General features: G+C 38.6%; 1 protein-coding gene across 1 annotated transcript in view; it reads left to right on the top strand.

Annotated features, from left to right (window-relative positions):
• Positions 1 to 14,170, top strand: part of LOC149175031 (lysine-ketoglutarate reductase/saccharopine dehydrogenase bifunctional enzyme) — a 573,325-nt gene that overhangs the window by 230,315 nt on the left and 328,840 nt on the right. The window lies entirely within an intron of this gene.

Below are 14,170 nucleotides of genomic sequence, written 5' to 3' on the forward strand. Positions count from 1 at the left end.
ACAACACTGTTTCTCGGGACAGCTACTTCTGCTGCAAATTTCAGATTTCTGTTGGCGTCTTCAGTCCTCTTGTGATTTGCAATGCTCTGATACCATGTTGAAATTTCTAAGTCTGACACATCAGAAATCCAGGACTGCCAAGATCCTGGCCTTCTAATTGACAAAGTTGGAAGCCCCGTCCAAGCTATCCTGATCCCTCAGGTTGTTCACTGCCATTTCAGCTCCTCTTATGGATTCTTTTGAGTCTCGATTCCCCTCTTGGAAATCTCGCTCTAAGTCCTGATTTCCCTCTTGGAAATTCTCTGGCCAACTTTCGAACTGCTCCTCTCCAATCCTCCTTACAACTGCAACTCGGATCTGGATTCCTTGGCTAGAAATCCGTCGAGGTAGTGATTCCCTCTACCTTCGTTCCGTCTCCTTAGACATTATTCTGTGTCGACAGAAAAAGCGTCCCACCAGCTCCCCAAATCACAATCTGCCCACAGCTCCGCAAGCCCCGGCGACTGAAGAAACTGAGCCTTTCAGGGTTTGCGCAATCTCGGTAAAGGCTGAATCTGCCCCTCTAGCCAACTACATCAATCCTACCTGGCTGAGTAGGATGTTGTGGCTCTTCGTGAGTCTCTTCTGCCTCTCTTTGCCTTTGCGCTAGCCCTTTCCTTGGCTCGAAATGATGATGCAGGCTCTACGTCACTTCTTCGCTGTTGCTTCTGCTCAGGAACAACGTTGTCTCTTGGGACAACTGCTTCTATTGCAAATTTCAGATTTTTGCTGATGTCTTCAGTCTTCCTGTGATCTACAATGCTCTGATACCATGTTGAAATTTCTAAGTCTGACACGTCAGAAATCCCTACTGCATTATCTGGTTTATTATCTCCTACTTGTTCTTTCAATTAACAATTCATTTATCAATATAATACTGAAATAAACACAAATGCAACCTTCGCACATATACAGATCAACAACTAAAATAAACTGAGACAACACAAGGGATACCGTTGTTTTTGGACAATCGCCCCTAGAAAAACCCAATGCGGGAAAACCGGTGCAACAGATATGGGGGTTTTATTATTATGCAGTTTTCTGAATACAACTAGGTTGCTAGAAATGGCTCACCCTTCATAGTTTTTCCTTGGAAGAAGTACCTTTCTTCGAAGACAGATTTTTCGGCTAATCAACAATTGAATGTGTAGCGTCACAGTGACTTCGATTGCTCCCTTAGTTGGACAGCGAACGCTGCTCCAAGCTACCCTCAGGAACCACATCACCCTCCAGAGACTGCGTCACCCTCTACGTCTCTGCGTCAGTGAACCAACTCTCAGTCTGCTGCACGAAAATTCCTCAGCACTACCTCTTCAGCCCAATGTCAACTTTGCAATGTTCTGCACTGCCTGCGTCAACCTCTGCTGCCCCAGCGTTAGCATCTTGGCCCTCTACGTCAGCCTCTTGGACCTTTGCGTCTTCTGCACTGGCCTCCACAACCTCTGCGTTAGTCTAGGCTGCCTCTGTGTCAGCCTTCCAAGGCTCTGCGTTGTCTCTTCGGCACTCTCTCTGTCTCTCTGCTATGTATTCTCGGTCTTCTGCTGAACTGCCCCTCGCTACAACAGATCACTAACTCGATTTCTCAGCGAACCCTGCCCCAGAAAATCGAATTCTTGATCAACTTGGTATGTCTCCAACTGACCCTCAAGCCTCCTCTTATACTTTTCCTATTGACGATTCAATGGCCGAGATTAAGTCCCTAATCAACGACTAATATTAGATTTGGCTTGATCCTCATTATTTAGAACTTTCTCACCCATTTTATATTAATACACATTAATATTTTAATTTTCCTAAGTTTAGACTTAGGAACCCCATTAAAAATATTAATTATTTTAATATCTGTCCATTCGGGTGGAATTTCCCCAAACGATTTCTGGGTCTTGGAGATCTCAGGTGTCTTAGTCTCTCCACCAATTTTCATGGCTAGAGTACATCTGATGCTACCAAAAATCAACACTTGCAAGTCTTTAATTAACCCATGAACTTCAATTTTCTTCGAATCCATGTCACATATGTTATAGTAAGGCCTAGATATCCTCAAGTTAAGCTGTTCCATGACTCTCTTATTCATCACACAAGCGAAAGCACCAAAGTCAAGCATGGAGTTGTATAACTGATAATTATTAACAAGAAAAGTAATGAAAAAAGGAGAATGCCCTTTGTTATCGAATTCCATACTTTGTAAATACACGAGAGCATCTTGGTAGAAAGCCTTGGGAGTTTCCTCTTGAGTTGTATTCACCTGGGTACTGCCAATAGCATTTAGTAACTTGGCCTTTTGGGAGGGGATCTTCACCATTTTAGTGACAGGTACCAAAACTTTAGAGTTATTAAGGCAACCTCCTAGATCTATATTCATACCAAAAGCTAATCCAGGGTTAAGACTTCGAGAATTAACTTGATTATCATTTTGACTCCTTTGATAGGTTAGGTCCTTGTCCTTGGCAATTTCAAGAACTCGCTTAAGAGGGGGCTCCTCACTAAAAAGTGTAACCAAGGCATCAGTTTCTTGACCAAAATTATTAATGCTATGTGAAGATGTGCAAGGTCTGGCAGGTTGACTATTTCCCTTGACCTCTTCCCAATTTTCTTGTGATAGATGATATTCTTTACCAACCACATTTATTTGATTATGTGTCCCAAGCATCTCATGATGCATGATTCTCTTGATAACATGACAAGTGGCTTCTTCATGAAGTTCATCACATGCTCTACAATAAGGAGGGGTCTCCTCCACAAAATTATTCATTTCAAGAGGGTGAGGAGGCATTTGCTCACTAGACGGACCTTTCTTCTGCCAATTATTTCGATTATTATTATTATTCTGACCCCTAGGTTGATGATTTTGCATTTGAGCTCTTTCCGTTTGAATCAACCTAGACTCTAATGTGGTTATTTCCTTAGCATGATCAACAATCATCCTAGCTTGATTTAACTCCATATTTTCCAACTTCTTAAGCAATTTTTGCATAAGTTCTTCTTCAAATTGCTTTTCTTTTCCTTTAGGTTCTTTTAATTTAACAGCAGATCTATCAAACCCAAGAATTTCAGATTTTCCAGAAGCTTTCTTATATTTTCCCAGCTCTAAAGCTGTGAGTTGACAAGCCTTGTAGTCAACAGGCTTGGACCTTCTTAGCTCATAAGAAGTGTGAGAATTGAAAGCATTGAGATAATATTCTAGAAGCATTTTCTCAGCTGGTTTGTAATCAGTAGATATCTCTTTAAGCATAGCATTAAACCTTTTATTAAATTTTTGACACATATCATTTTCTTTCTTTTTAATGATGTTAATGACTTTTGCTAAAAATCGATCTTCTTTCTTATCACCAAATTTCTCTCTAAAAGCATTAAGGAGGGAATCAAATGAATCAATGTTATGATCAGGCCTATCCCTAAACCAATCCATAGCATCCTGCTCAAGGGTCAAGACGAAGCATTTCATTTGCACATCCTCATAATTATGAGCATTAGCGAATTTAGCCCACCAAGTCTGAAAAGCATATAAATGATTTTTAACAGTGATCACATTATTTCCTTGGACAATGGGCAACTTGTCTATACCAATATTGGGAAGGTTATGGGGATAACCCTGGATGTTAGCAAAGTTAAGAGGCTCATAGATACCCATGATGCCTAGAACGAGAGGATTCAAGAAGAGTGAATGGATGTCATAGAGAGCTTCCTGGCTAAGATTGTCAAGGAGTGTATGAGAAGAGAGCTTGTGTAATCTAGCTCTGAGAGCCCTTTTAGCATCTGGAGCAGGATTAGCCAAGCTGCTTGGGTTCCTCCTAGTACATGCCCCTGTAGAAGATGAAGGAAGTGGAGTCGCCATCCGGAAAAAAATCTAACTTAGACACAAAAGATGATATGATGAAAATGATACGAAGAAAAATGGGTGAAGATGAAAGGATCAAATGATGAGAAGAGATTGAGAGGACCAAGGACAGAAAAATTCTGTCCCTAGCAACAATGCCAAAAAGTGTTGTCGCACAAAGCGTCTAGGCACCGCGACAACGCTCAGAGTAAGGGCTATCACTCTAATTCTTACTCACTCCATTTAGACTCTCTCCTAGACAAGTCAAGGGGGGTAGTCCCTAGGGGTAAATGAATGAAGGAAACCTGTGGAACACAGGCTCTAGGAGACTTAAGGATGAACAACTTGACGAATATAAAACAAGTCCAGGTTAACCGAGATGGATAGATCTAACAATTAAGACAAATAAGACAACCACAAGATAGAAATGATTTTCAGACCAATGCCTTAATATTCAGTTAACCATAAACCAAATGAAAACAAGTTATTCAGAGAAATTTGTAAATGTAATAGAAGTGACGATCATGAACAATTAAATATAAAATGCTCAAAACTTTAGCATGCAAAAGATTCTAGCAATTAAATACCATGAAGAACTATGAAACTTAAATGCTAAGCAATATACGATCCTAGATTTAAAATGATTTTCTTTAAATGACCCAGATCTAGGAAATTTGTTGGATTTTCCTATAGTCAATTTTTAGAGATGATTTAAAAGATTATTAAACCTTCTTGACTATAGAGAAATTAATACCACAAAAGTCTTCCTTTTTAAATTTTCAAAGTCAAAACCCTTAGCATAAATGAAAACACAAACATGAACCTTAGATTAAATTTTTGTAATGTTTTCCTTAGGCAATTTTTTTTTATATGCTAAGTTTTATGAGAAAATGTGGCAAATGTTTAAAATTTTTAATGTGACAAAAATAAAAATCAAAAGGCTTTAATAAATTAAAGTTTTTAATGGGCCATAGGTCACATAAAAATTCATTTTTTTAAATGTGAAAGCGCAAGTCCTCTTTTGATTTAAATCTTTCGAAATATCAAAGCCACAAATAAAAACAAGAAATGAAAGAATTTTTTTTTTAATATATATTTTTTATTTTTGCTTTTTTATCAAAATCAAAATGTCATCAAAATAAAAAGGAAAAGCAAAAATTAAAGATGAAATTTGATTTCTAAAGAGAAATCGAAGTCATAAAAAAAAAAAATCAAAATCAAAATCAGAATTTTAAATTTTTCTTTTTTAATTGAAACAAAACAAAAATAAAATTAAAAAAAATCAAAACAAAAATTAAAATGAAAACTAAACAAAAAAAAATCAAATTTAACAAAAAAAAAAAAAAAGGAAAAACCTAAACCTAAATGAAATCAAAACAAAGCAAAAAAACATAAACTAAAGGGAAATCAAATGTTTGTTTGGTTTGTTTGCAAGTTTGGATGGCGGCAGTGCTAGAGGAAGAGGAATGAAGGCAATGAGGAAAAGGAGCTCGACAAAGATGAAACTTCAGGGGATGAGAAGGGAGGAGTCTACATGGAGGGCAAGGCTGCGACAGGATGGAAAGGTTGTGACAAGGGATGGAGCTACAGTGTTGGAGCTACGAGTAGGATGGCAGGGTTGCGAGGAGGGATGTGCATGTAGGCAAAGACGATGGAAGGGTTTGCAGATCCACAGGAAGGGAAATGGAAGAACGAGGGCATCAATGAAGGAGGGTTGTTGTATGGCAATGGAGAGGAGTTGAAATGGGCAGCGAGGCAGTGCGGAGGTGTAGTGATAATGATCCGGGTCCGGGGGTGACAAAGGACCCTTCCAAGACCTTTTACTTTCGTGATGTGTTAGATTGCATTTTTAAAAGAACATTAATGAATACATCTGCATGCTGTAAAGAAGAGGAACATGAAAATTGTCAGCACATGAAATAACAAGACGTTGATAATGGAGTTCGTTCAGGAGGGACTACATCTTCGGGCCCCGGTGTCAAGATGGTGTAGGCCGCTGCATTAAGTGTTGCCAATAGTGATGATGTACATAAGAGGTGATGTCACTATCATACAAGGAAAATGCCCTCACACAGGAGTGGCTCTAAGAGATGTTCCACTATAGGAACTCTCAGTCAAAAGACTCCTATCAGTGTGACACAAACTCATGCATGATGAGCATCCTGCCAACATGGCATAAAAGGGATCTCAGTGCAAACATGCATGACGACAACATGAGTATCCCATCAACATACAACAAAGGGATCTCAAAACACAACATGACGAATCATGACAAGTACATCACGCAGCTGATTCCGCATCACATCAAGCAGGAATCATGAGACAAGTAAGAAACAGGATCCCACATCAAACATCAAACAGGGATCTGTGCAGCGCAATGCATAGCAAAAATAGTACATGAACACACTGCATATACCTCACATCCAGGGGCCATCTAAAGAAGCGGATGTCAAACTGCTGAAGCTGTTCGGACCATCGATCTCACGACGTTGAATCTCATGGAAATGACTGCTCGCACATGAATGCTGACACCTGCACTCCACTTAGAAAAGTGGCTGAAAAATAGAATGAGAAAATGGAAAATCTGAACACACCATCAGATTTGTGGCGTCGAATAGTGCAAAATCAACTGTCAAATTTCTGAATTCTGAGAAAGTGGAAATCTGGGGCTCAAGGAATCTTTTAGATTCCCCCTAGATTCCTCAAAGATTCCCTCCTCTGGGTCCTCTGCAAATCTACTGCTTAGATCAGGAAACTAACTGCGCCATCGAGTTCGTGTCACCGAGAGGTGTAAGATCAACATAAAATTGTCCAATTTGGACACTACAAAAATTTCACCCTCTTGGAAATCTTGCTCTGTCATGGTTCCACCTGCATAAAACTTAATTAAAAAATTATCTTGCCTTGATTTCCGTGCCCGCTCCTGGTTCCTCCATCTACCTGGGCGCACTGGTGAAAATGAAGGTTTATATCAACTTTTGGGCGGATATTCCCATGTGGGTTGGTTTGCACATTGGTTAAGATCTCCGAATTTGGTGGAGGAGGTCGGGTGGTCAAACCCCGCCCCCTCCATGTTTAAGCTTTTGTTGTTTTAAGAACCACAACAATTTGTTTTTGGGGGGTCGGGTCCGCATTGGGTGGCTTGCCCCCACAACCTCCGCAGCACATACGTTACCCCACCATACGTTGGTACTGTTTTGGTGTGGCGCATTACATGAGGCCGCTTGGTGGGGTCCGGCCCACATGGGCCAGGCGGGTTCGATCCCCGTCGGCCTCGCACTCCTTACATGCACATGGTTAAGGTTGGGGGGTGTGGGTCGAGTCCACAGAAGGTGGTCCGTGCCCACCCCCATACCCGTGCCCACTCCCATATAACATATGGTTACGATGTTTGGATGAGGGTGGACTGGCGGGGGTCACGGCCCGTCGGTTCTGATTTTGAATTTTTTTTTTATATATGTAACGAGTTTGGTGGGTGGCTGGGGTGGTGGCCCGCCATCCCTAATATATATTTTTTAAAAATAAAAATAGTCATTTTTAAAAATTTGAAAAAGGACCGAAGGAGGAAAATTAACCGGGCCACAAATTTTCCTAGAATCTGGCCCAGGTTGGCCAGAATCTGGTGGCCGGATTTTGTCCAAATTGTGGCCTCCTTAAGCCTGCCGAGTCACCAAAGTCAACCGAACTTTGACTGCTTCTAACTTTTGCATACGGACTTGGTTTGACGAACCGTTCACACCACCGCGATCAGGACGACGATATAAACGCTTTGGTCTTGGTTCGAAATCATTCTAATCACTTTGATTTTCGAGCTTCCATAAGCCCTCTTTGTCCTGTGTGTGTCCCTGGAGCCACCTGGATTAGATAAGCCTGTGGGCAGGCATGGTGAGGTGTCGTGGGGAAAAGAATGGGGTAGTGTTGCCAACAGGAGATGGTTGTGGTTGGCAGTGGAAGGGAGGAGCCAATTCGTTATTGGCACAGTGGGCAAGGCTGCCGGGGCCCTTTAAAAAAATTTATTTTGATCCTCTTTTTGAATTTTGATGGAGAAACCTTGATCCCAGAATTTTGAAACTCTTTGACTAACTTTTTTTCTAAATAATTTAAATGTGCCGAAGAAAAACCCTTGGAAAATTATGTTGATAAATCCCAGAGATCCAGATCTTACCCTCCACGGCCTAGATCTGGACTCTACACAAATTTTCTCCTCAGATCTGCAACTACACAACAAGAAAGAGAACACCCAAACGCTATATACTGTTGACCACTACCGGTCAACTACCCATGCAGTACACCCCCTTTTCTTGGCAGAAAGGGGTAGCACCTGATCGACGTGTCCGTGCCAGCCTGCAGTCATCAGCAGCTTGATCATTGTAATTGTAAACCCAGACTGCATGTATGAATTGTAAATAATCCTAGCAGATATGAGTCATGTATGTAAAATTGCCTAGGTGGACCTAACTTTCTAATGATAATCTACGTCCCGGAAGGTTTTTCGTCTCACCGATCTACGATCGGCAGAGTTTTCCTTCAGCCTGACCCCAAAGCCGGGATTGATTTTGTCATTCGAATTTTAGGAGAATCCTAGTGTGTTAATCTGCTAGATTATAGTTGTGTCGCAGAAACTGGGTGGTTTATGAGGGTCTATGTTAAGTGGGTTTGTCCCCTTAAGATGTAAATTGTAAAAGTCATGATGTAATGTGTCTTGAGGGTTGAAAAATGTTTTAAATCCCCTCATGAGTCCTAAGTCCTAGGTCCTAGGTGATGTTTCCGAAGGCTTAGTTCGATGATCCATTTAATAAAATAATTAAAAAATTAAAAAAATTAAAAAATTAAAAAATAATAAAATAATAAAAAATCATAAAATAGAGCAAAAACCCTAAATAATAAAATAATAATATTTTGAGTGAATGCATGCAAAATATTATTTTTAATAATAAGTTAACAATTTCGACGGATGAGATTAAGAGATGTCTTGATCCTCATCGACGGTCGAGATCATTTCGACATGGATCACTCGAACTAGCCGTTGGGATCATTTCCTTTAAATAGGGTGCTAGGGGTCATTTCAGATAAATTGAAATAAGATCTGTGAGTCTGGTACTGAGGAAGCTCTCTTGTAAATCTGTTTCTGGTTAATAAAAGAAGACTTTGGGGTCCATATCTCGCTGGTGTTACTCTCTTGAAATGCTGTGAGATTGTTTAATTTTCTGCATATTTTATTTTCAGCCATTAATAATAGCTAATTGTAGAGTATTGTGAGCACAGGTATCTTGCTCACTTGCTAGGGTTTGAGTGTTGTTAGGGTTTCTGAAGTAATGGCAGGTATCTCCATTACTTTTTGAGATCTAGCAGCATTTTTGCCCTCTTTACTGATGGTTGTTTTGAGCTGTGCAGAAAACCCTTTCTGAAGGAAATTTGTGGGCGTTCGGGGAAGTTCTCGGCTGAACCAGCCAACTCCCGCAAGCATTTTTTGCTGAGCCCAGTTGGATTTGATCCTGGGTCTATCATTCGGTTTATTTTTCTAATTTGCATGAGAGATTTTCTGAAGTTCTTCACAGTGAAAATCTGAAATCTTTATTTCTTTAAAATATTCCTGTGCTCATTGCTGAATCTGGCTGTTAAGGGGCCAAAAATCTGTGCATTCATAAGCTGTTTTAGGGTTTCAAATTTTTTTTTGGATCTAGGGTTTCAAATTTTTTATAGTTTTTATTAGGGTTTTGTTTTTTTTGCAATTGCAGGACTGCCGTCAAGGTTGACACGCCGACACACTGTGCATAAGCAACAGATTTCAACGTGAGGCATTCTTTGGTTGCTGGTTTATATATGCGTGAGATTGCGTCCTACTGGCAACCCTCAGAACTTGGATCTGTCACCACAAATTCAAGCAAATCCTCCACGTCTCAGCATTTACAAGCCGGTGTAATGTTTTGATCTCCCTCACGCAGACGAACACCAGTTTTCAGCGTGGACGCCAAGGCAAAGTCCATCGATTCACGGTCTTGTACGCTGCTTCAAACCGTCCTGCTGATCCACGTTTCCAAGCTGCTCCATACACCGCAAACTCACAGCACGGGCCAGGTTAACGCATTGTCAGGTGAGCAAGGTGTGAGTAGATATCGTTTCCGTCGGTGTAGCAGGCCAGTTAACGAAACAGCAAAGCCGCCATCGACCACTGCAAATTCGTCAGGCAGCAAGCAAGTCTCAAATCAATACCAACGCCGAGCTTTTTCTCTGCCCATTCCACGTCGTTTTCCAGCTTATCTGAGGACCATCAAAAACTGTTACGGGTTCATTCTCACGTTTTCTCAACGCAGCATCGTTGTGAAACTCTGCAAGAAATCCGCTGCCATCTGCTATGCGTCTCAAGAAATCGTTTTGTCAACACGGGTTAGGTAATATCTGCGCATCATTGTCTCCAGGCATGCTTTAAATCGTTCCCTGGTCGAAGGTTTATCTTTTCCGCGTCAGATTTTTTTTGACTGGGTCACGTTTCATCGCTCATCCGTTTTTCTTTTTTCGATATGCATATAGTTGCGTAGGTTTCGATTAGGTTTAGATTTAAAAAAAATTTAGTTTTGTTTTATATTTAATTAGTTTTTAGATTTAAGTTTGGTTAGATTTTAATTTTTAGATTTTAATAAATCGTTTTCTTTTTTTTTTGGTTTTTTTTTTTTTTTTTAATATGAAAAATAAAAAATATATAAATAAAATAAAAAGATTTAAAAAAAAAGCATAAAAAAGGGGGTTTTCGTTTGGGATTAAAATGTTTGATTTATTTTAGAATAAGTTTTTCTTTTTAGATTTTAATTTAGATTTTTGTTTGATTTTAGATTTTAATATAGCTTTAAAATTTTGTTTTTTTTTATATAGAAATAGATTTAGATCTTTTCAAATTTTTAGGTTTTGTTTTAAATTTTTTTTCTAAAAGGGATTTAGTTTTAAATTTAGACTTTGATTTAATTTTTTTGTTTTAAATTAGATTTTAAGTTTAAATTTTTATTTTTTCATTTTTATAATAAAAAAAATAAAAAAAATAAATAAATAAATAAATAAAATTTCGAAAAAGCATAAAAAAGCATTGTGGAATTTTTTCCTTTTTGCTCGGGACATTATCGCGTTTTATTTCGAGATTGTAATTTTCGATTCATGCAAACGAATGACCATCTTAAAGGTGATATCCGGTTAAATGATTTATGATTTGCGCGATTGTTTAAAGCATTTATTGAAATTTCCTTAAATTGCTGATCATTGTGGTTTTACTGGATATCTTGCATCGTTCAGGTTATTTGATGACAAATGATTGCTGTTCATGGTTCATATTTTTACATCGTCTAGCAAGTAATCGTTTAAAAATCAATCTCATAAGGCACTGGTCTTTTAGATTCTAAATCCTTCTGGTGCTTATCATATCGTGTCTCGTGTCTCCCAGCCCAACTGTTTGGCAGTTGGTCTTCATCATCTCATAGGGTCTACCCCCCTTAGCCGCGGGAGACAGGCTTAAACGGAGGGATCGGGGATCAGAGTGACAGCGCCCGGTCTGAGCGTTGTCGTGTCAATCTGCGCGACAACATATACAATAATAAAATTGAAAACCCCAAAAACCCACGTTAGATAAATACAATAATTACAAAATGAAGGCTCTAATTAGCCAGATCTATCATTATGCTGCACTGAAATAAAAAAATTTTAAATTTTAAAAGGAGGTGCTAGCTCGAAACCCTCATGCATCACAAAGCGTTGATAAGCCCAAAGCTAATTTAGTTGGGCTCTTCGGGAAATACAGATCGAGAGTTGGCTGGTCCAACTGAAAACTTCCTCTAATGCCCAATACTCTATCTCAAGATTTCCCTGCAAAACTCGATCCAGCCATTAAAAATAGAGCGAGAAAATAATAGTTAAATTCAGACAAATAGAGATATATGCTATTACGTTCAAAATTTAAATTATTATTCAAACCCCAACGACTGAGCAAGATACCTGTACTCAAATCACTCTTTAGAAGCTATCATCAATGGCTTTAGAAAAAATTATGCATGAAATAAAACATCTTACAACATTCTCATGAAGAGTAACATTAGTAGAATTTAACCTCAAAGTCTTTCTTTATTATCCAGAAAAAGATTACACCAGAGCTTCTTGTTAAGCACACGACTTAGAGATCTGATAGATTGACTGACAAATGACCTCTTATTTAAAGATAAATCCTCCAATGGCTAGCTCGAGTGATATTCATCAAAGTAATCTAGACCGTTGATGAAGATCAAAATTTCTTTTAATCTCATCCGTCGAAATATTTAATTCTTGAAGAAATTCGAAATTTGTATTTAAATGCATTTTAATTAACTCAAAAATAGAATTTTTGTGTTAATTTCCTAAAAAAATTGACTTTGACTTAACCCGCAGGGATCAAAGGTTTAAAATTTATCAAAATAGTTAATTTACCTTAGTCTTGAGACATTTTAAAATTTAATGTTTTAGTTTTGCCTTTGGACAATTTAAATTTACCTAGGACTTAGAATTAATTAAATTTTTGGCTTAAGATTTAAATTAATTTTGGGCCAGAAAATTTAATTAATTAACTTGTGAGGGCATAAATTATTTTTCCAACCCTTAGGACACTTTACATCATGATTTACATATTTTTTACATCATAAGGGGGAAAACCCATTTGTAATAGACCCTCACAAACTACCCATTTCTGCGACATAAGTATAATCCAGCAGACCAAGTAATTAATAATAAAATAATCTAACCAAATAGTTAGGATTATTCTCAAATTACTTTTACATAGACTCAATCTAGAACACTAGGACTCACCTAAGATTCTAGCGACAAAATCCATTCCAACTTTGGGGTAAGATTGGAGGGAAAAACTCTACCGACCATCCGAAAATGGATCGGTGAGATAAAAAACCTCTTAGAATGGCGATCGTTACTAGAAAGGTAAGTTTACCTAGGTTGTTACATACATGACATGGTTCTGCTGAGATTATTTACATTATACACATTCAAAATGGGTTTACATAACATCTTGGAAGTCAGGCTGATGATGATAGCTGGATGGCACGGACACATCAATCAGGGGCTATCCCTTTTGCAAAAAAAAAGGGGGGTGTACTGTTATGGGTCGTTGACACATAGTGGTCAACAGTAGGAAAGCTTGAAACATGCTAATACCACTTGTATTAAAATTGGAAGCACACATATTACTATTAGCCCATGTGACAGCCAACAAATGTGTGGTCGAAAGAGGGATATCAGCAAGCCAATATGACTGGTATGACTGTATAAAAGTGCCTCTTTAATGGAGATAAGCCATCAACAACAACAAACTTTGTCAATACATACATACATGTCAATTTCAGATGTGTAATTGAGCCCAGAAATAAGGTGTTGCTACAACAAATATTCACTTCCAAAAATGCTGTAGAAGCACAACAAATAGCTTCCTTTGGTTCAGGAACTTGGTCAACAAACAATACTTCTGAAATTGTGAGGCCTCACTGATCTTGGAGGAGAATGCAATATTTTTCGAAGAAATTGATCAACCATAGTGGTGCATGCAGCCATGACAAACTGCTTGGAGAAATCGCACTTCAGACCTGAGAACTCGGCCTCTCTAGAAGAACATATATTCAGTCTCCTATAAAAGAACTCTCCCTTGGCTCAGAGGAAATACAATCTTCCCTTGTCACTTGTAATCCCAAGTATGATGAAATCTGAAGGTAACAAGCAAGTATTTTTCCTTTGTTGGAGCAACTCAACCTCAACCAATTCGGCCTTAGCAAAGACAGAATTTTGACTCCCTTTTTGATAAGAAATTCCTTTGGTCACCAAATCAAATTTTTGATCGTTCGGTCCTATTGAAGAAATGAACTCAGCCCCTAGAGGTGGAATGGTCTTGCAGACAAATTTAAATCTCCGCAATGCCAAGTCACCTGCAAACAATTGAATTATATGTAGGAGATTATTTGCAATATATACCAATGGAAGATCTGAAATAATCTTCCCAACAAGCTAACTAGGGTGGCACTTGAAGTCCACCAAAATTAGCTAACGAGTTTCACTTGAAACTCTTGAAACTCACTTGAGCTAGAGCTTCTTCACAATGTCAAATAGAAATGATAGAATAGAATGATTTGCAATTGAGTTCCCCCTCCTTTTATAATTTTTCATGGAGCCTCCCTCTAGCTTCTAGATCCTCCTTTTCTTCTATTATTTTATTGGTGGGGCCCAATTTCCACTAGGAGACTTTTGCCACCATTTTGAATAGAATAATAATTTGCCTCCTTTGTCAATAAAATATTATTTTGC

The sequence above is a fragment of the Pinus tabuliformis genome, chromosome 4_1 (assembly GCF_031772625.1).
Source record: "Pinus tabuliformis cultivar Carrire ecotype Pingquan chromosome 4_1, CPIR1, whole genome shotgun sequence".
Classification (NCBI taxonomy): Eukaryota; Viridiplantae; Streptophyta; class Pinopsida; order Pinales; family Pinaceae; genus Pinus; species Pinus tabuliformis.